This window comes from Theropithecus gelada, chromosome 6, assembly GCF_003255815.1.
Source record: "Theropithecus gelada isolate Dixy chromosome 6, Tgel_1.0, whole genome shotgun sequence".
Taxonomy (NCBI): Eukaryota; Metazoa; Chordata; class Mammalia; order Primates; family Cercopithecidae; genus Theropithecus; species Theropithecus gelada.
Window position 1 is genome coordinate 63170717 of NC_037673.1, and position 20746 is coordinate 63191462.

At 37.3% G+C, this 20746-nt stretch overlaps 1 protein-coding gene and 1 pseudogene across 6 annotated transcripts in view; both read left to right on the plus strand.

Annotated features, from left to right (window-relative positions):
• Nucleotides 1-20746, plus strand: part of ERBIN (erbb2 interacting protein) — a 160068-nt gene that overhangs the window by 20817 nt on the left and 118505 nt on the right. The window lies entirely within an intron of this gene.
• Nucleotides 18060-19281, plus strand: LOC112625924 (annotated as a pseudogene). The gene has a single exon (XR_003119801.1). The product of XR_003119801.1 is annotated as a U6 snRNA-associated Sm-like protein LSm8 pseudogene (transcript).

The following is a 20746-nucleotide window of genomic DNA, read 5'->3' on the forward strand; positions in this document are numbered from 1 at the left end:
GGCTAATAATAGTCCCTAGCTACTTGGGAGGCTGAGGCAGAAGAATCACTTGAACCTGGGGGGCAGAGGTTGCAGTGAACTGAGACTACATCACGGCACTCCAGCCTGGGCAACAAGGTGAGACTCCATCTCCAAAACTAACAAACAAAAACCAATAAAGAATAATACAAATAAACAACAATATAGCAATTATTTATATAGCATTTATATTGTTTCAGGCATTATAAGTAATTTAGAGATGATTTAAGGTATATGGGAGAAATGATTTAAGGTATATATGTGCATAGGTTATATACAAATACAACGCCATTTTATGTGAGGGATACTTGGAGCATCCTCAGATTTTGGTATATGTGAGGGTTCTGAAACTAATCCCCCATAGATACTGAGGGATGACTGTAATTATGTATATCATTAAATGACAGTTATTTTGGGCCTTTATTTGATTATTATAGTAACCTCTATATAATTTACATGTATGATAAACATGTAAATGTGTGACAAGGAAAAGGATCTTTGTCACTACTTATACCCAAAGGTTTATTTTTGTCCCATGTGTTTCATTGACCTTAACCTTACCCTTTCTTGTAAGATATATTTTTTGAGACAGAGTGTCTCTCTGTTGCCCAGGCTGGAGTGCAGTGGCACGATCTCTGCTCACTGCAAGCTCCGCCTCCTGGGTTCAAGCCATTCTCCTGCCTCAGCCTCCCGAGTAGCTGGGGCACAGGCGCCCGCTGCCACGTCCGGCTGATTTTTCGTATTTTTAGTAGAGATGGGGTTTCACTGTGTTAGCCAGGGTGGTCTTGATCTCCTGACCTCGTGGTGCGTCCGCCTGGGCCTCCCAAAGTGCTGGGATTATAGGCGTGAGCCACCACATCCGGCCCTCTTTCTTGTAATATATTTAACAGATAATTTTGTGTAAATGATAGGTGTGCTCCCCAGAATACTGATGTTTTCCTCATACTCACTGTATCACTGCATTATGACTAGACTGGAGTACCCTCTCTTTTTTTTTTCTTTTTAATTAGTACAATAGGAAGCTGTTAGACCAGTTGGAGAAATGAAATATGGAGGTAATTTAGCTTATTAATGACATAACTCAGATTAGAAAAACAAATCCAAATTTCCTGACTCTGTTGGGGTTTTTCTTTTTTTCTTTTTTTGTTATACCAGCATTTTCCTAGGTATGTTCTGAAGAATACAGTTTCTTTAGAGTAATACTATTTCCCAAAGATTTTTAATAGGTGTTAGAGAAAAAAAGAATTTTGGGCTCATGTAAGTGAGGAAATTCTGGGTTGATAGACCTGTTTTTCCACCCTCTTTTTGGGGGACACCAGTTTGTTACAGATAATTATTTTTTAGTTTAGAAATAACTGGATACAGCTTAATTTACAAAAAAAGTTTACATCAATATTTGAGCCAAGAAGTTGCAGAGAAAGATTTATCCTTAGAGTAGTGTGTAATTCTTCCTGATCTCAAGTTTTTAAAAAATAGACTTAAGGCTGGGTGTGGTGGCTCATGCGTGTAATGCCAGCACTTTGGGAGGCTGAGGCAGGCGAATCACTTGAGGTCAGGAGTTCAAGACCAGCTTGGCCAACGTGGTGAAACCCTGTGTCTACTAAAAATACAAAAATTAGCCGGGTGTGATTGCGCATGCCTGTAATCCTGCCTACTCGGGAGGCTTGAACTCAGGAGGCGGAGGCTTCAGCGAGCTGAGGTCACGCCACTGCACTCCAGCCTGGGTGACAGAGCGAGACTCTGTCTCAAAAAAAAAAAAAAAAAAAATAGACTTTACGTTTTTTGAGTAGTTTCAGGTTTACAGAAAAATTAAGAAGTGTAAAAAATTCCCATACCCTCCTCCTTCTCCATTTCCCCTATTACTAACATCTTGCATTCATGCAGTATATTTGTTAGAATTGATGAGCCAGTAGTGATACATTATTATTAGCTAAAGTCCATTGTTTATATTAGGCTTCACTCTTTGTGTTGTACATTCTGTGGGTTTTGATAAATGTATACATGATTGTTGCTGATAATGGCAACAATCTGTTCAGTGATTATAGCTTATGGATGAGTGAAATGAATGACAGGAATGTTAGAAGGGATGAGAAAGAGGAATTGGGAATACTCTAATCAGGCACTTGCATTACCTGAGATCAGATTACTTTTTTACTGACAACATATGTGGGAATAATGTATTACTGTTGTTGAAATTACCCATATTGAATTTTTGGAAGCAGATTTTTAAAGTTATCACTTCTTTAAAAATGTTTATCAACATTTGGTAATCCATGTTCACAATTTCTGGAAAACTGAAATTTGAATGTAGGTGTGTTTTTATTCTGAGAAATGATTTAAATGAAAGTAGAAGGTCTCCCATCATTACTTTTTTAAAGTCATTGTTCTACAGCTCTTAGTTGGCCTCTTTCTATACATCCTATTCATCCAGCAAGTCCAACTTAAGTACCATTATTTCCACTAAAGCTTCCCCGCAATGTTTAAAATTTCCCTTCTTTGGATTTATATATTTTTCTTCTGAGCTTTTTTATTGCGATACAATATAAATAAGATATCTTAACCATTTTTAAGTGAATTTTTCACTGGTATTAAGTACATTCATATTGTATACCCTTCACCACTATTCATCTCCAGAACTCTTTTCATTTTGCAAAACTTTAACTCTATACACATTAAATAATAACTCCCAAAGCCTCCTAGCCCCTGGCAGCTACCATTTAACTTTCTGTGTCTATTATTTTGACTACTCTAAGTACCTCGTAAATCACTTAGCATAATGTCCTCAAGGTTCATCTGTGTTTTAGCATATGTCAGAATTTCCTTCCTAAGGTCAAATAATACTCCATTGTATGTATATACCACATTTTGCTTATCCATTCATCTGTGGGTAGACACTTGGGTGAATGCCACATTTTAGCCATTGTGAATAATGCTGTATGAACATGGGTCGATAAATATCTCCTTGAGACCTAGCTTTCACTTCTTTTGGATATATACACAGAAGCGGAATTGCTGGCTCATATGGTAATTCTATGTTTAGTGTATCTGTGTGTGTGTGTGTGTGTGTGTATATATATATATATATTTTTAGGAACCACCATATTGTTTTCCACAGTGGCTATACTATTGTATATTTCCACCAAAAGTATACAAGAGTTCCAGTTTCTCTACATCCTCACCAACATTTGCTATTTTGTTTCCTGGATAATAACAGTCCTAATGGGTGTGAGGTGGTATCTCATCATGGTGGTTGTTGGTTTTTGCTTTTCTTTTTTTGAGGCAGAGTTTGCTCTATCACCCAGGCCGGAGTGCAGTGGTGCAGTCTCGGCTCACTGCAATCTCCTCTTCCTCCCACGCTCAAGCAATCCACCCACCTCAGCCTCCCAAGTAGCTGGGACTATAGGCCTGTACCACCGTGCTAATTTTTGTATTTTTAGTAGAGATGGAGTTTCACAATGTTTGCCAGGCTGGTCTCGAACTCTTGGGCTCATGTGATCCACCTTGGCCTCCCAGAGTCTTGGGATTACAGGTGTGATCCACTGCACCTGGCCTCATTATGGTTTTGATTAGCATTTCCTTGATGATTAGAGATGTTGAGTATCTTCATATGTCCTTGTTGGCTATTTGTATATCTTTGGAGAAATGACTATTCAAATTCTTTCATTGTTTTTGAATTGGGTTGTTTTTTAGTTGTTGAATTTTCAATACTAGTCTGTTATTAGATACATGATTTGCAAATATTTTCTCCCATTCTATGGGTTTTATTTTTACTCTCTTGATAGTTTTTTTTTTTTTTTTAAATCAAAAAGCAAACATCAAATTTAAAGAAAAAAAGAAATTGTAAGATCGGTGGAGCAAATGAACTGAAAAAATTCGGTATCTTGGTCACATTTATTGGAATTGTTGGAGAAAAATAAAAATACCTCTTAGCTTAGGAAGTTGTGAGTTATCTGCAGATCTTCTCAGTTCAGAAGTGGAAGAATCCTGGAATCATTTATTTCAAAATGTATGCAGGTTTCTCTTTTGAATGTCTTACACATTTAAATAGGCCATTGTACCAAGTCTTGTATTTTTTATACAGGATAAATTCCTTGTTTCAGCCGGCTGTCAGTGGAAGGCAACTACTATAACACCATCTCCATGGACAAAGAATGTTGGAATATTCATTGATTTATATATCTCTTTATCTGTTTCTTCATCAGTTTCTATAGTAGTCACAGTTTCTTCCAACGTCATTTAAATGTTGATCATATGCCTGTAATCTGCTTTTAAGTTCTTGGCCATTTCTCATTTTCACATAAATTTCTTCATCCAGGATGAGCCTGATGGAGATCTAGGAGCTCCTTTATGGTGCTGGTAATTTGTTTTGGGTCCATGTTGCCTGCCATATTTCAAACACTGCACCCTTTTTCTCCTCTCTCAAAAAGTGTCTTTGGATTTATAATTTAAAAACTGCTTAGCCATTCAGTTTAAAACTTAAATATAGAAACTGTTTTATGTAGTTTTCTAATTGTTATTGGATATTTTAGTTGCCTTAGCTAATTTTCGTTTTAAAATAAAAATAAAGTTAAAATTCAAATCTCTCTACTACCAGTTTATAAATATGTTTCACTTCAGATTTCTCATTGAAATTAAGTTTTTATTTTGAGATAACTATAAATTCACATACAGTTTTAAGAACTACTACAGTGAGGTCTTGTGTCTCTTTTATCCAGTTACCCCAAGTGGTAATATCTTGCAGAATTATAGTATAATTTCACAACCAGGATATTGGAATTTTGGTAGTCAGATACAGAATAGTTCCATCATCCCAAGGATCACCTTTTTTTTTGTTTGTTTGTTTGTTTGTTTTTGCTACTACACCCATCTCCCTCCTATATTCCCTTTACCCCTTGCATTTTGTCTTTTCAAAAATGTTATATAAATTGAATCAGGCTGGGCATGGTAGCTCATGCCTGTAATCCCAGCACTTTGGGAGGCTGAGACGGGCAGATCACTTGAGCTCAAGAGTTCAAGACCAGCCTGGGCAACATGGTGAAACATTGTCTCTACAAAAATACAAAAATCAGGTGGGTGTGGTGGTGTGTGCCCGCAGTTTCAGCTACTCAGGAGGCTAAGATGGGGATATTGCTTGATCCCAGGAAGTCGAGGCTGCAGTGAGCTGAGATTACACCACTGCACTCCAGCCTGGGTGACAGAGCAAGACTCAGTTTCATAAATGAATGAATAAATGAAGGAGTGAATGGAATCATATAGTGTGTGACTTTTGGGACTGGCTTTTTACTTGGAAGATTCCAGAGTTGTTGCTTATAGCTATAATTTGTTCATTTTTATTGAGTAGTACTCCATGGCATCCGTGTACTACCAATTTGTTGAATAATTTCATGTTGAAGGTCATCTGGATTGTTGTCAATTTTTGTCTATTAGAAACAAAGCTGCTGTGAATATTCATGTAGAGGTTTTTGTGAACATCCCAGTTTTCACTGGGATAAAAGTATGAGTATGATGATTGCTGCGTTGTATGGGATACAAACTGCCAGAGTGTTTTCCACAGTGGCTGTACTATTTTGCATTTCCACCAGCAGTGTATGAGGGATCTAGTTTTTCCACATCCTAGCCAGCAATTGGTTGTTTTTTTGTTTTGTTTTGACTGTTTTAAAAACTATTCTTATAGAGAAGGAATATATGGTATTTCATGGTAGCCTTTTCCTAATGGCTAATATGTTGAACATCTTTTCCGGTGCTATTCAACATCTGTATATTCTCTTCGTATCTTTTGCCCATTTTCTAACTGGATTTTTTTTTTGTTTGTTTGTAATGAATTTTGAGAGTTCTTTATATGGATCCTTTGTTGGATATATAGTTTGCAGGTATTTTCTCCCATTCCATACCTTGTCTTTTAATTCTGACAGCATCTTTTGCAGAACAAAAGTTTTTAAATTTTGATGAAATCCCATTTATTATTCTTTTATGGATTGTGCTTCTGTTGTGAAGTCCAGAACTTTTTGGCTATTTTTGTATCCTGAAAAGTTTCCCTTACGCATTTTTCTGAAAGTTTTATAGTTTTGCATTTCCGCCTGTGATCCATGTTTTTTGAGATGGCGTCTCTGTTATCCAGGCTGGAGTGCAGTGGCGCCATCTTGGCTCACTGCAACCTCCACCTTCCTGGTTCAAGCGATTCTCCTGCCTCCGACTCCTGAGTAGCTGGGACTACAGGCACATGCCACCACATGCCTGGATAATTTTTGTATTTTCAGTAGAATCATTTAAAATAGGATCCCTGTATGTTCAATTTCATTATTATTTTTAACATTTCTCCTTACAGATGAGATTTGAGGTGACACTTAATAGGATGTAAACACATAGTTAATAGAAGTAGAAAATCAGATCCAAGGAAAGAAGTGAAGAAATGTATCACTTTTAAGTAATTAAGTTGCTGTGATAAAACATCAAATTTAGCTAAGCTTCCTGGGAGCCAGAGTTTTCATTACCCTAAATGAAGAAATATGTCACAAATTCTCCAGAAAAGACAAATATTTTTCTTGCATTAAATCTTAAATAAACTGGGTGTGGTGGCTCACGCCTGTAATTCCAGCATTTTGGGAGGCCGAGGTGGGTGGATCATGTGAGGTCAGGAGTTTGAAACCAACCTGGCCAACATGGCAAAACCTCGTCTCTACTAAAAATACAAAAATTAGCCAGGCATGGTGGCAGGCGCCTATAATCCCAGCTACTCAGGAGGCTGAGGCAGAAGAATCACTTGAACCTCGGAGGTGAAGGTTGCAGTGAACCATAATCACGCCATTCCACTCCAGCCTGGGCAACAAGAGTGAAACTCTATCTCAAAAAAAAAAAAAAACTTAAATAATTTCTAAAGTGCGCATTGTTTATGTAAGAGCTATTGAGTAATGAATGGGCAGTGTTGTTGAGAACGATTTTACAGCACATATTCTATAGCTGTCAAGGTCTTTTTTGTGAGTTTTTTTTTTTTTTTTTTTTTTAAAGACAGGATGTTGCTCTGTGTCCGAGGCTGGAATGCAGTGGGTTGATCACTGCAGCCTGGGTATCCCAGGCTCAAGCAATCTTCCTGCCTCAGCCTCCCGAGTAGCTGGGACTACAAGTGCGGGCTACAGTGACTGGCTAATTTTTTTTTTTTAAGTGGAGACAAGGTCTCACTATGTTGCCCAGGCAGGTCTCGAACTCCTGAGTTCAAATGATTCTCCTGCCTCAGCGTCCCAAAGTGCTGGACTTTAAAGGTGTGAGCAACTGCATCCAGCTGATTTTTTTTCTATTTAAATAAAAAGAGAAGGGTAAAATATACAAAACACTCCGAGAAGATAAATTATATGTGAAGATAGGCTAATGAAGTTTACAAGGGTAGATTTTTTTTGTTTCTAACTTGACCTAAAGATAACATAGACATAGCCATTTATGGAAACAGTATTGCTTACCCCTCTAAACATCATCATTCTAATTTTGATTTTTGCTACCTGAGTAACAGACAATTTCAGGACTTTACTTCCTACTGAGAGGATGACATACTGGAATTCTGTTTTTGCTTTTTTTTTTTTTTTTTGAGACGGAGTCTTGTTCTGTCACTTAGGCTGGAGTTCACTGGCCCCATTTCAGCTCACTGCGACCTCCACCTCCCAGGTTCAAGCAATTCTCCTGCCTCAGCCTCTCAAGTAGCTGTGATTAGAGGCATTTTCCACCATGCCAGGTTAATTTTTGTATTTTTGGTAGAGATGGGGTTTCACCATGTTGGCGAGGCTGGTCTCCAACTCCTGACCTCAGGTGATCCATCTGCCTTGACCTCCCAGAGCTCTAGGATTACAGGTGTGAGCCACCGTGCCTGGCCATGTTTTGCTTCTTGATGCAAAATCAGTTGAGGAAATGGTATGTTTAGTATCATATTAAGAAAGTTGAGAAATAATTTATATTTATGTAGAAGTCCCTTTCTTCTCCACAAGGGCTACTTGCTATTATGAAGTTTATAGTTTATTCAGGAGTCAGGTATAGATCTATTCCTGGCACTTAATGCAAGTGCTTTGAAGACCCCTGAAACACCAAAGAATATGAGGAGATTTTCAGGCTTTCTAATAGTTACCAGTCACATCTGTGCTGTAAAAAAAATACTGAGTCTCAGTCCTAGTTCCAGGAAATATTTAATGTCGAGCAGAGTAGTGTCTCACTTTGTTTGACTGTACTAGCTAAACAACAAGCAGAAAACCCCACTTTCTGGTCATTGAAGGAGGTGAAGTGTTGTTTGACACTAAATGGTTGAATGTTGGGATATGAGTGCCGCTGTCAGACATAATTCCTCCAGCTAATGTTCAGCCATTCCTTTTTCACAATAAGTTAAATACCTGGATTAGTTGTCCTTTAGAAAAAGTTTATTTTGAAGTGATTATATGTTTCTAGAAGAACTGCTAAATAGTCCAGAGGATTCTTATGTATCAACATCTTATATAGACATGGTACATTTATCAAAACTAAGAAATTAACCTTGATAAAATACTATTAATTAAACTACAGAGTTTTATTGAATTTCATCAAGTTTTCCACAAATGTCCTCTTGCTATTTTGGGATCCAGTGTAAGAGACCATGTTGTATTTAGTTTTATGTTTTTTATTTTTTTAATTTTCGTTTTTGTGGAGACAGGGTTTTGCTATCTTGCTCAGGCTAGTCTCAAACTCCTGGCCTCAAATGATCCTCCTGCCTAGGTCTCCCAAGGTGTTGGGATTACAGGCATGAGCCACTAAAATATGCAGGAACTTAAAATGTCTGCCCAGCCCAGTTTTCAGGTGTTTCCCCCCCTCCCCTGAGATGGAGTTTTGTTCTGTCACCCAGGCTGGAGTGCAGTGGCGCGATCTCAGCTCACTGCACCCTCTACCTTCCAGATTCAAGCTATTCTCCTGCCTCAACCTCTCGAGTAGCTGGGACTACAGGCGTTTGCCACCACGCCTGGCTAATTTTTTGTATGTTTAGTAGAGACAGGGTTTCACCGTGTTAGCCAGGATGGTCTTGATCTCCTGACCTTGTGATCCGCCCGCCTTGGCCTCCCAAAGTGCTGGGATTACAGGCGTGAGCCACCACGCCCGGCCTCAGGTCTTCAGTTTCCTCCAATCTGACAATTTCTTAGTGTTTCCTGGTTTTTCATGACTTTGATTTTTGAAGAGTACTGGTTGGATATTTTGTAGAATGTTCCTAAGTTTGGGTTTTTCTGATTTTTTTCTTGATTATACTAGATTGTGGATTTTTAGGAAGAATATCACACAAGGGAAGTGCTCTTCTTACCATATCAAGAAGAGTATATGATATTAACATTATTTATTACTGGTGATTTGAACTTTGGTCACTTGGGTAAGGTGGTGTCTGCCAGGTTTCTCCACTGTTACTATTTTTACCTTTCCGTAATGTATCTGTTAGAAGCCCAGCTCACCCTTAGGGTGAGGGGAACTAAACTCTGCCTTCCTGAGAGAGAAGTACCAAATAATTTGCAGGCATGTTTAAACCACCACATAGATATTTTCGGGGAGATATTTTAATACTATTTCTCCCTAAAGGTTTGACTAGTAATTTTAGCATTCATATGTAATTTTTTTTCCTGTAGGATCAGTTGTCTTTTAAGGAGTATGTCATTGACATATGAAAGAGAATATGGCATAGTAAGAGGGCTTATATCTAGTTCATGTAAAAACTTAAGCCATTAAAGAATAGTAAAAAGGGGCAATGAAATACAGTCACTTTACACTTTTGAAATTCATTTGATCTGTAAGATGGTTCTGGATCCCGATTCTTGCTGTGCTGTTACATTAGAAGGTAGATTTTGTGAAGGTACTGATTACCAATCAAGTGTGTGCTTGACTGTAGCTGGATTTTATATAGAGACTAAATGCTGGTGACACGCCAGTGGAAGCCCTCAGTTTAACCCCATTAGTGAATTTTTCAAGTGAACATAAAATTGGTATGATGAGGAATATGCTAATTCTAAAGACTGCTGGCCTCTTAAGTATTTTTCACATCTTTTTCCCTCTCCGGCAGTTTACCTTATTTAGTTATTTAGACTAGTTAGACTATTGCGTATCTCTCTCTTGCATTAGAAATAAGTTTCATGAGGGTAGGAATTTTAGCTTTGTTCTCTACCTCACAACCTTGAGCAGTATCTGGCACATAATAAGTGCTCAATAAGTATTTGTTATGTGAATGAAAAAATAATATTAAGATAAAGAATTTCAGTTGAATGATACATCTGGCATGAGGCCTTTATACGTTCAGTTAAATAACTTCTGTAATTTTGAAGTTAGAAATATTGTGTATTTTTAGGTCCTCTGCAGAGACCCTTGCAATGAGTGGTAATTCAGTAGGCTTAGTCACCATAACTATTTTAATTTTCCCTAAACTTTTATAACTTTTGTAAACTTTTGACCTCAATTAAATGAAAAACAAAAAATCAAGGAATACCACCTCAATGTTGAATTTTCAAAATAATGGTACTTAAATATCTCCATTCATAAAGCTATGTATAAAATCCTTGTTTTAGACTGTGTACAATTATAACAGCACAAGTTAATTATATATAAACTATAACATTTAAATTTTCATTAATACCAAATTCATATAAAAAGTGATGTTTTGCTGAAATTTAATTGGAGGTTGTATCAAGACTGATTCATTTGTGTTTGACACATGTATGCTGTTAAGTGCCTTATGATGTTAATTTTCCTGTCTTTCTCTTGGAACTGTCGCAAGTTTTGGACTACATGTCATCATGGATTTACCTTTGCAAGCTTGAATCTGCATTTATAGATTTTCTACTTGTGTGATTTTCCCAATAGGATGTAAATACATTTCAGACATTAGGACTCATGTTCTGTGGGATGACTCCCAGACAGATGGCCCTAAGTGTAGTTGTACAATATACCTGAAAAGTCAGAAAACACAGGATACTCTTGTTTTTATATCTGTTATATTTTCACATAAAGAATCATTAGCTTTCCCCCTCCCCCCCCACTTCCAGACCCCTTCACTGGTGCTGAATTTGAAGCAGTATATTCTATTAATCTGGGCGGGGGGAAGCACAATAGATACACTACAGAGAGTCCACAAAGCCTGGAATAACAGGTTAAATACTGTATTGTAATTTTTATTTTTAGTTTTTAAAGAGAGGGGCTCTCACTGTGTTTCCCAGGCACAAGTTCAGTGGCTATTCATAGGCATGATCATGGTGCATTGCAGCTTCAAACTCCTGGCCCTAAGTAATCTTACCACCTCAGCCTGCCAAGTAGCTGGGACTATAATGAGACCATGGGTTGGCGCCACTGCTCCTGGCTTGTGTATTTGTTTTACTTTTTTTTTTTTCCTAGATTAACAATTGGACTTACTGCTTTAAACTTAGAGATACTTTCCCTGAAAAGGTATATGGAAATAGAAGAAAAACATAATGAGCATGTTATATGAATATGTAGCTAGCATACTTTAAATTTTTTTATGCTTCTTGACTTTACAGATACCTTGTGTATTAATTTATCTTAATTTGAAACTCATAGAACTTGTGGTTTACAGTTTAGTGAATACTATTATCTTAAAGGATCTTATCTAAGTGCTTTATTTAGATTGAGGTGATTCAGAGAAATAAGCCTTTCAGACATGCTTGCCCTTAGCTTTTGTGGGTCTAGGAACAAGAGTACAAATGAAGTCTCATATACTGTACGTCTGATTTAAAAGTTATAAATCAATCTTAAGAAAGAACTTGCCAAAAAAAAAAAAAGTTTCGTCCTCCTTCCTTCATAAGTATACCATAATAAGACCCTGGGAGGCCAGGTTAGAATTTAGTGTTTTCAAACTCTTTGGAGTTCCTCGTGTCAAACTGTGGTGGTAGAAAGTTACTGTCTGGCTTCTGGTCCACAGCCCTCTCTGCTTCTCCCTTCTTCACTGCTTGTTACCACAATTGAGTATTTGGGCAGACCTATATAGACATCCCAAGCAACATGTTCAACTCTGTTCACACCCTCTGCATACAGTTGCCTCTTGGTAGCCTTAAAGCCTAAGGATACAAGAGTCTAGTTGGTATAGTTTTCTTTCTGGAGGACTGATCTGGTGAAAGAGGCTTTGGAAGCTTGTTGAGGGCTGTCTGGGCAGATATTTTAGGTTCCTGCATACCCATAGAATGATGTAGCGTTAGGGGATGAAACATGTGCTCCAGTTAGACAAGTCCTCTTGGCGCAATAGACTCCTTGCTTCATGGGGAGGGTTGTATAGCTGGAGTGGTACCCCGTAACTCAAGGAATCCAGGGCTGGAGCCACTGTTGTTTAGGTCTAAGGGATTCATGTTGCTACGTTTCTGTTTCTTGAAAACTACAATGGTCATCCAAGTCACAATACTCTACCTTGGGAAAATTCAACTGGGATTTATTATGCTTTTAAAAAAAAATATAATACAAACATTGTGGGGAGATTTGATTTCAGTTATTTCCTAAGCTTTTCTTGATAGTTCTACTTTACTCAGCCACCCAAGTGAATTTTTTCTTTCCAGTTGTTTTGAAACTAGAAGCTTACTGATATTAAGACATGGATTATCTGGGAATAGTTTTTGGTTGTCAGTCCTTTGCTATAAAGCAGAGGTGGCACATTCAAAAGCCAACACGTCTCATATTGCATATAAGCTAGGAATGTTTAGTCTGTGGGGGATTGTAGAACATTAATTTGACATTCTTTTGTGCCTGTACATGAAATTAGACCCCCCCCCCCCCAGACATTATAGACCTGGATTCTTTTTTAAAATGTAAAACTTACTGATTTCAGAATGTTGGTTTCCCTACACTCTTTACTTCCCTACCAGCTACTCCTTTTAAAACTGTGGTGACCAAAGAACACAGTAGCTGCAAGTTGGGTTTAGTTTGCTGACTGACAGTTGGGTAATAATGATGTGTGGAGGGAATCAGCTTGTCTTTGATTGAGATGATATATTAAAAGTGCATGTAATCTACCCTCCCGCCCCCAGATTGTTCTACTCTCACCTCAGATTGTTCTCGATTATTTTCAATAAATTTTGAAAATAATCTGTGGCGGAGAGGAGGAGGAGGAAAAGCTGAGCTGCAACTCCTGTTGCAGAGGTTGTGTCCTGTGCTTGAAAAATGTAGGAATTGGTGAAATGAAAATTAGTCATTTTAGTCTGTGCATTGACTCTTGGGAAAGTATGTTGTACAAGAGATGAGAGTAACAGATGAGAGTACTATACTGTATTAGAAAGTGAGGGAGCCCTTTGTTACATGTCAGACTTAATCTTGCCAGTCCAGTTTTGGTTACATATGGACCTGAGTACATCACATTTGAGGATTCAATTTAATGAAAATGATAAACATTGTAACATTTTAGTTTGATTTTTTTCATAGTCCTGTAAATACTACTTCATACTGTTTCTTTTTTGTGTTAATTTGCTTTTATGAATATATAGCACTTATCTTGATAAATATACTACAAATGTGATTATTTATTGAGGTTGGCATGTCCCACAAAAGTTTAATAATTGAATGTGAAACAGTTTTAGCAGGAATATCTTTGCTCAAAGAATGAGGGTTTTCAGAACTGAAAAAAAAATACGCATTGTGGGCCAGGTGCAGTGGCTAACACCCGTAATCTCAGCACTTTGGGAGGCTGAGGTGGGGGGATCACTTGAGGTCAGGAGTTTGAGACCAGCCTGGGCAACATGGTGAAACCCCTTCTCTACTAAAAATACAATAATTAGCCAGGCATGGTGGTGGGCGCCTGTAATCCCAGCTACTCAGGAGGCTGAGGCAGGAGAATCGCTTGAACTCGGGAGGCAGAGGTTGCAGTGAGCTGAAATTGCCCCTCTTGCACTATAGCTTGGGTAACAGAGTGAGATTCCATCTTATAAAAACAAAACAAAACAAAAAGTGCACCATAGATTCTTAGGACTTTTATGTTAAAAAATGTTTTAAAATGGTTCGGATTTTAAAAAAATGCCAACCAATTGTGTAGCAAATATGGGGGCCACTGAGAATATTTAGGAATTTTTGTGTCTACAAAGTATGTGCTGAATTAGCAACATTGAATTTTTTAGCTTTTGGCATTGCTTCTCAATTGTTGTAATCTGCTTCTTGAAAAGAAAATCAACTCTGGGGGACCAGGGATGATGGCTCATACCTGTAATCCCAGCCCTTTGGGAGGCCGAGGTGGGTGGATCACTTGAGGTCAGGAGTTCAAGATCAGCCTGGCCAACATGGTGAAACCCCATTTTTACTAAAAATAGAAAAATTAACTGGGCACAGTGGTGGATGCCTATAATCCCAGCCACTTGGGAGGCCGAGGCAGGAGAATCACTTGAATCTGGGAGGCAGAGGTTGTAGTGAGCCAAGATTGTGCCATTGCACTCCAGCCTGGGCGACAGACTCCATCTCAAAAAAAACAAAACAAAACCGAGAAAAAAAAAAACATCAGAATATAGATTGATATATGTGTTTTTTGAGAAAATTTTCTCATATCCCAGGTGATTTTGGCTATCGGACAAGAGGTAACTTCAGGTCAGTAAGTTGTTAGAATTCAGTGACAACTACAATGGTTTTCCCTTACATGACGCTTTGCCTTCTGCAATTTCAGTTACCCGCAGTCAACTACAGTCCAAAAATATTAAATGGAAAATTCCAGAAATAATTCATAAGTTTGAAATTGCATGCTGTTCTGAGTAGAGTGATGAAATCTTGTGCCATCTTGCACCATCCAGGGCAAGATGTGAATTATCCCTTTGTTTAGCATATCCATATATGATACCCGCCCATTAGTCACTTAGTAGTAGCTGTTTCAGTTATTAGAGCAACAATACATGGTATATATAGAGTTCAACACTATCTGTGGTTTCAGGTGTATTCTGAGGGATCTGGAATGTATTCACCCCCTAACAAGGGGAGACCACTGTATAGCAAGAAGAGTTCACATATGTCTAATGTTATGTTAGAATGTGGCTGTTGTTAGATATTAGGAGTGCCTTCTGTGGTAGAGTGTCTACTACATTATTGAATCCTGTGGTAGTTGGGGATCAGAAATGAAGGCCCTTTGGGTGGGTGTGTGTGTGTGTGTGGTGGTAGTGGTGATGTTTTTTAAATGCCCATATAGCATGCATGCATGCATTCATTTACTTATCTTTTCACTGAACTGGGGTGATTAATAATCATACAGCATTTAAGATGATTTTTTTTTTTTTTTTTTGAGATGGAGTCTCGCTCTGTCACCAAACTGGAGTGCAGTGGTGGCGCAATCTCAGCTTACTGCAACCTTTGCCTCCCAGGCTCAAGCGATTCTCCCACCTCAGCCTGGGACTACAGACACGTGCCACCACGCCCAGCTAATTTTTGTACTTTTTTTTTTTTTTGGTACAGGTGGTGTTTAGCCATGTTGCCTAGCTGGTTTCGAATTCCTAGGCTCCAGTGATCCACCTGCCTCAGACTCCCAAAGTGTTGAGATTACAGGGGTGAGCCACTGCCCCTGGCAGGAAAAAATTTCTTAAAAAGAAATTTCAACCTTCAAAACAAAAGGTGTATAAACCTGAACACAAGTTGTGCATTTGGAAAAATCTGCTCTAGTCTGCTGATATTTTTTCACCCTGAAGCACAACATAGCTGGAGTTGAATTTCTGGTGAAGACTTTAATAATTCCACTTGGAAATGACATTGTCATATCACCAGTGATCTTCACAATACACCTAAAACGGGGATTTTGAAAAGTGCTGGGATTACAAGTGTGAGCCATCATGCCTGGCCTTCTTCAAGGTAGTATAACCATGCTGCTCTTTGTGTATGGTAATAATATTACAAGCAGCTTAGAATGTAGTTGCTTGGATGAGTCAGACTATATTTAACCAACCACTACTAAGGTATATTTATTTAGCACCCTCTCCCATTATTTTTTGCTATTATAATTTAACCCTTTTTGTGAAACTCTGGTACATATGTCTAGTTGATTTTTTAGTACAGATTGTCCCCAATTTTGGATGGTTCAGTTTAGGATTTTTTGACTTTATGGTGGTGTGAAGCAATACATGTTCAATGGAAATCCTACTTTGAGTACCAATACAACCATTCAGTTTTTCATTTTCAATACAGTATTCAGTAGAGTACATGATATGTTCAACACTTTCTTATAAAATAGACTTTGTGTTTAGTGATTCTGCCCAACTGCAGCTAATGTAAGTGTTCTGAGCGTGCTTAAAGTAGGCTAGAGTAAGCTATGATGTTTGGTAGGTTACGTGTATTAAATGCATTTTTTACTTAAACCTATTATAAGTTGAAATTATTTTATCGGTATGTAACTCCCATCATAAGTCAAGGAGCATCTGTACTTTCTAAGGAGAAATTTTTAAAAGTAGACATTGCGTATAGACATTAACTTTATGTATACATGTTGTCAAATTGTCATCAAGGACATTTATACTATTGTATGCCTCCACTAAGAGTGTGATAATAGATGTGTCTATATAATGCTAGCTAACACGTGGTGTTACGAGTTTTTTTTTTTTTTAATTGTCAATCTGATGGAAATAATGGTAATTTGATCACTTAAAAATTCATGTAATGAGGTGAGCATCTTAAATATTCTGGCTGGTTTTATTTCATTTTAGGAGTCATGTGTTTATTGCCCTTTTTTTCGTTTTTCTGTGGAGGCCATCTTTTTCTTATTCATTTAGAAGAAGTCTTAATATTTAGATTCTTTAATTTCATAACTTTTAATAACACAATTGATAGTGTCCTTTGTCATATGTTTTATGTAGTTTAATATATTTTATGATTTCTATCTTTGGTCATCTTACACACAGTGAAGTCAAGACTCATAGAATTTAATGTAAGAGCAGGAGATTTTAATTTGGGGTTGGTCTGTGGACTTGTAAGTATTCTGAGGATGGACTTCATAGTTCTCAAATACAAATGGAATACGACATTGGAATTATACATAAATTTTTATTTTTCTGGTGACAGATTCAGTCAAATTCATCTGGTTCTCAAATCATATGACTCTTATGACTCTGTGCCCCCTTTTATACAGCGTATATATTTAAATGCCCCTTTTTTCTGTTTCAAGTGAAATTCATAGGTAGTATAATCTTCCAACCCATACAAAGGATTTAAAAAGAAAATGCAACATAATTTTTTCTTGACTGGAACAGAAAACATGGGACAGACAAAAATGTTAGAATACTTTGCCATGACCACATTAGAAAACATAAAGGCTTTTTGCATTGGAGTTACCTGGAACCGTAAAAAAAAGTTGATGCCTGTTTCTTTTAAAATTAAACATACAGCTGCACCAGTTCCACTCCTAGGTATTTGCTTGAGAGAGGTGAAAACATGTCCCCAAAATGTATAGGGAGATTTATAACAGCTTTAATAGTCCACAAATTAAAACAACTCCGCTGTTGGTCAACAGAAGGAACAGATAAACAAATTGCAGTGTGTTCATACACTGGAATACTACTCTGCAGTCAAAAAGAATGAAGTACTTTTTTCTTGATGAAATGAATATGAATGAATCTCTGAAACAGTGTGTTTAGTGAAAGAAGTCAGGTACAGAAGAGTACACACTATGTGATGGATTATGTTTATATGAAGTTTAGAAATGAAGCTATAGCATTAGAAATATGAGGAATGATTGCTTATGGAAAGTGGGGGCACTGACTGGATGTAGGGCAGGAGGGTACTTTCTGAGTAGGGGAAATGTCCTGTATCTTGATTGGGGTGTTTGTTACTCCAATAGAGTTGTAGACTTAAGACCTCTGCATTTCACTATACATAAACTTTACCTCAAAAACAAACAATGAAACAGAGCAAAAATACTGATGCCTATGTCCTGCCTTCTAGAGATTCTAATTTAATTGGTTAAGGGTGTTGGCCTGGGCATAGATAGTTCTCATGTGCAGCCAGAGTTGAGAATGATGCTTTTGTCCTTGGATGTAGGCTCATCATGAATGCAACTGCTACTCATGCAGATTGGCAACCAAATTATAATTAAGAGAGGCATTGCTGTAAGCAGTAACTCTCACGATATTTGCTGCGGCCCGCAGGCGCGAACCGCTGCCGGGTTCTGGCGCGCCCTTTCAGTTCTGCTTGTCGCCGGCACCCCTGCGTTACCCCGAACTGCCGGGCGGAGCAGCATGACCTCCGCCTTGGAGAACTACCTCGACCGAACTGTTGCCGTTATTACATCTGATGGGAGAATGATTGTGGGAACACTGAAAGGTTTTGACCAGACCATTAATTTGATTTTGGATGAAAGCCATGAGCGAGTATTCAGCTCTTCACAAGGGGTAAAGCAAGTGGTACTGGGATTATACATTGTAAGAGGTGACAACGTTGCAGTCATTGGAGAAATTGATGAAGAAACAGATTCTGTGCTTGATTTGGGGAATATTCGAGCAGAGCCTTTAAATTCTCTAGCACACTGAGGAAAAACTACATACTTGGACACCTGTAAATCTTTGTACAGAAACTGATTATTCTGAGGATGATATATGGAATTTTTATGAATGTGTAACTGGATTTTGACTCGTTATTGATTCATTGTAATATGTAAATTAAAATATTTCTACATTTTATTGGGGAAAGAAAAACTCTTTTTTTTTTGCCTGAATATAAGTTTGGTAGCTTGGTTTCTTTTTTTAATTAAATAGTGTGAAAATATAATGGTTGTTTTGAAAACTTTTAGCCAAAAGTAGTACTTTTTGATACTTTAGTATTTATGGAAACTAGTGGAAAAGAGAAATTAGTGTGCTATGTAAACCAAGCATTCAAATAACATTAGTAGTATAGGATATATGTGTTTTCTTTGCCTGATATTTAGGAAAATCACAGGAGGGTAAATCTTTCCTGGAGTTATCTGAATCACCGGCGTTTATCCGATTCCAGTGGTGGTGGTTTGCTAGTGCTTCTAAAAGTTGCTCTCTAGCACTGAGAGGTGTGGGTAGGTAAAAACGTGTTTGCTTGAGAAAACAAAAATGCTAACAAGGTTTTAATAGATTGGCCCAAAATTCCAACTTGAGTATTAAGAATTACTAGCAGTGGTAGAATTGACAGAGATAATTGGTAAAGTCTCTTGATGCCCAATTGATTAGGTATGAAAGTAATACGAACACATTAATGTTGAATTTTACAGACAGTATATTATGTGAAAAAAATAGATTCCATGTAGTCTTCAATTTTTAATTTTTAAGAATTGTAATATTAGTGTTTATAAATGTGAGTAAATTAAGTTTATATTGAAGTAGTGCTAGCTATTATTGTCAGCAATTTTCCGTGATTCATTATCCATAAACCTGATTTCAGAAGACATCAACTTAGTTTTTTAAATAATTGATAGAAACAATGTTGTAAGTAGTGTTTAGATATCCAGGCTAGTCCACAAAATTTCTGATCAACTCATGTATAGGCCAAAGTGTGTATCTTTGTGATGAGAAGAAAACAGAAAAATATTTACATCCTTGTGGGAAAAAAAAAAAAGATACTGCTTATCCTTGACAAGATTTTTTCAAGTGGAGAGACAACACTTGGGAAAATTTCAAACAAGTTTAATCTTCCCTTAATTTACAGTCTATTAAACTACTGTGTAAAAAAACTCCATCCCTTTGTCTTTATATGTGTACAGTTAGGTTCTAGGCTTAGATAATTGTAAAATTTTTTTCAGCTTCAGGGCTGGAGGACATTTAAAAGTTGGTACAGGATATTAACCATCACTGGCCTTTGGCAAGTCCATTCATTGTGACAATGAAAATGTTCTCATGTATTTTCAAAATGACTCTTTTGACAACTACTGACAGTCTCAATTACCTAAACCTTCCCATCCATATGTGTTTAATTTCCATTAATAGGGAAACATTTTAAACATTTGATAAAAACCTTCTTAAAACATCCCAATTTTAGGTCCACAATTCCTTCTGTGCAATTCTGAAATTCAGAAATTCCTGAAAATTGAACTTTTCTCTTTTTTTGCTGTCTTTGCTTTGCTCCCAGTTAAAAGGGCTGCTTGAAGAGGGCAGGTCGCCTTAGTTATGCACAAGCAAGTGTTCTGATACTGTAGCCTCACCCCTGGGCATGAACTTTTTTCCCTAATTCATTTGGTTGATAAAATATGACTTACACTGAACTGCGATGTGAGGCTAATATTGGTGTTTATTTATATCATTTTCCCATGAGAGTTAATATTTATAAATTATACTTCTCTGCAGCAGTATTTTCCAGATTCTCAGTTCTGAAGCACATCTACTGGCCTGAAGAGTTTGAATAAGGGACTGTAGATCTCTATTGCCAATGTAAATGTATTAGTTGTAATTATTAAGAGCAGGAGTTTTTAATTTGGGGTTGATCCATGGACTTGTAAGTTAACATTAGCTAGCAGTTAAAGTTAGTGAAAATGCTGTTTTTGAGGGGCTTGGGAGTCTAATAAAGAGCATCCAGGCTTATTTCCATTAGGAAATTCCAGCTTTATTTTATAATATTAAGTGTGACTATTGATAACTTTTTTTTTGTCAGTTCTCTTATTCTGTAGTCTAGTTCTTTTGCATTTGAGGTAGAGAATGTGTGATGATGAATTTTAGGTATCTTTGGTGGGGAGGGTACTTTTTGGTTTTGAGAGTAAGTGGTCAATTTGACTGAGATGATTCCTGTGCTGGTATCATGGGAGTATACAGATGAGTCACTAATGAGGTGCCTTACATAGTACTGTGTC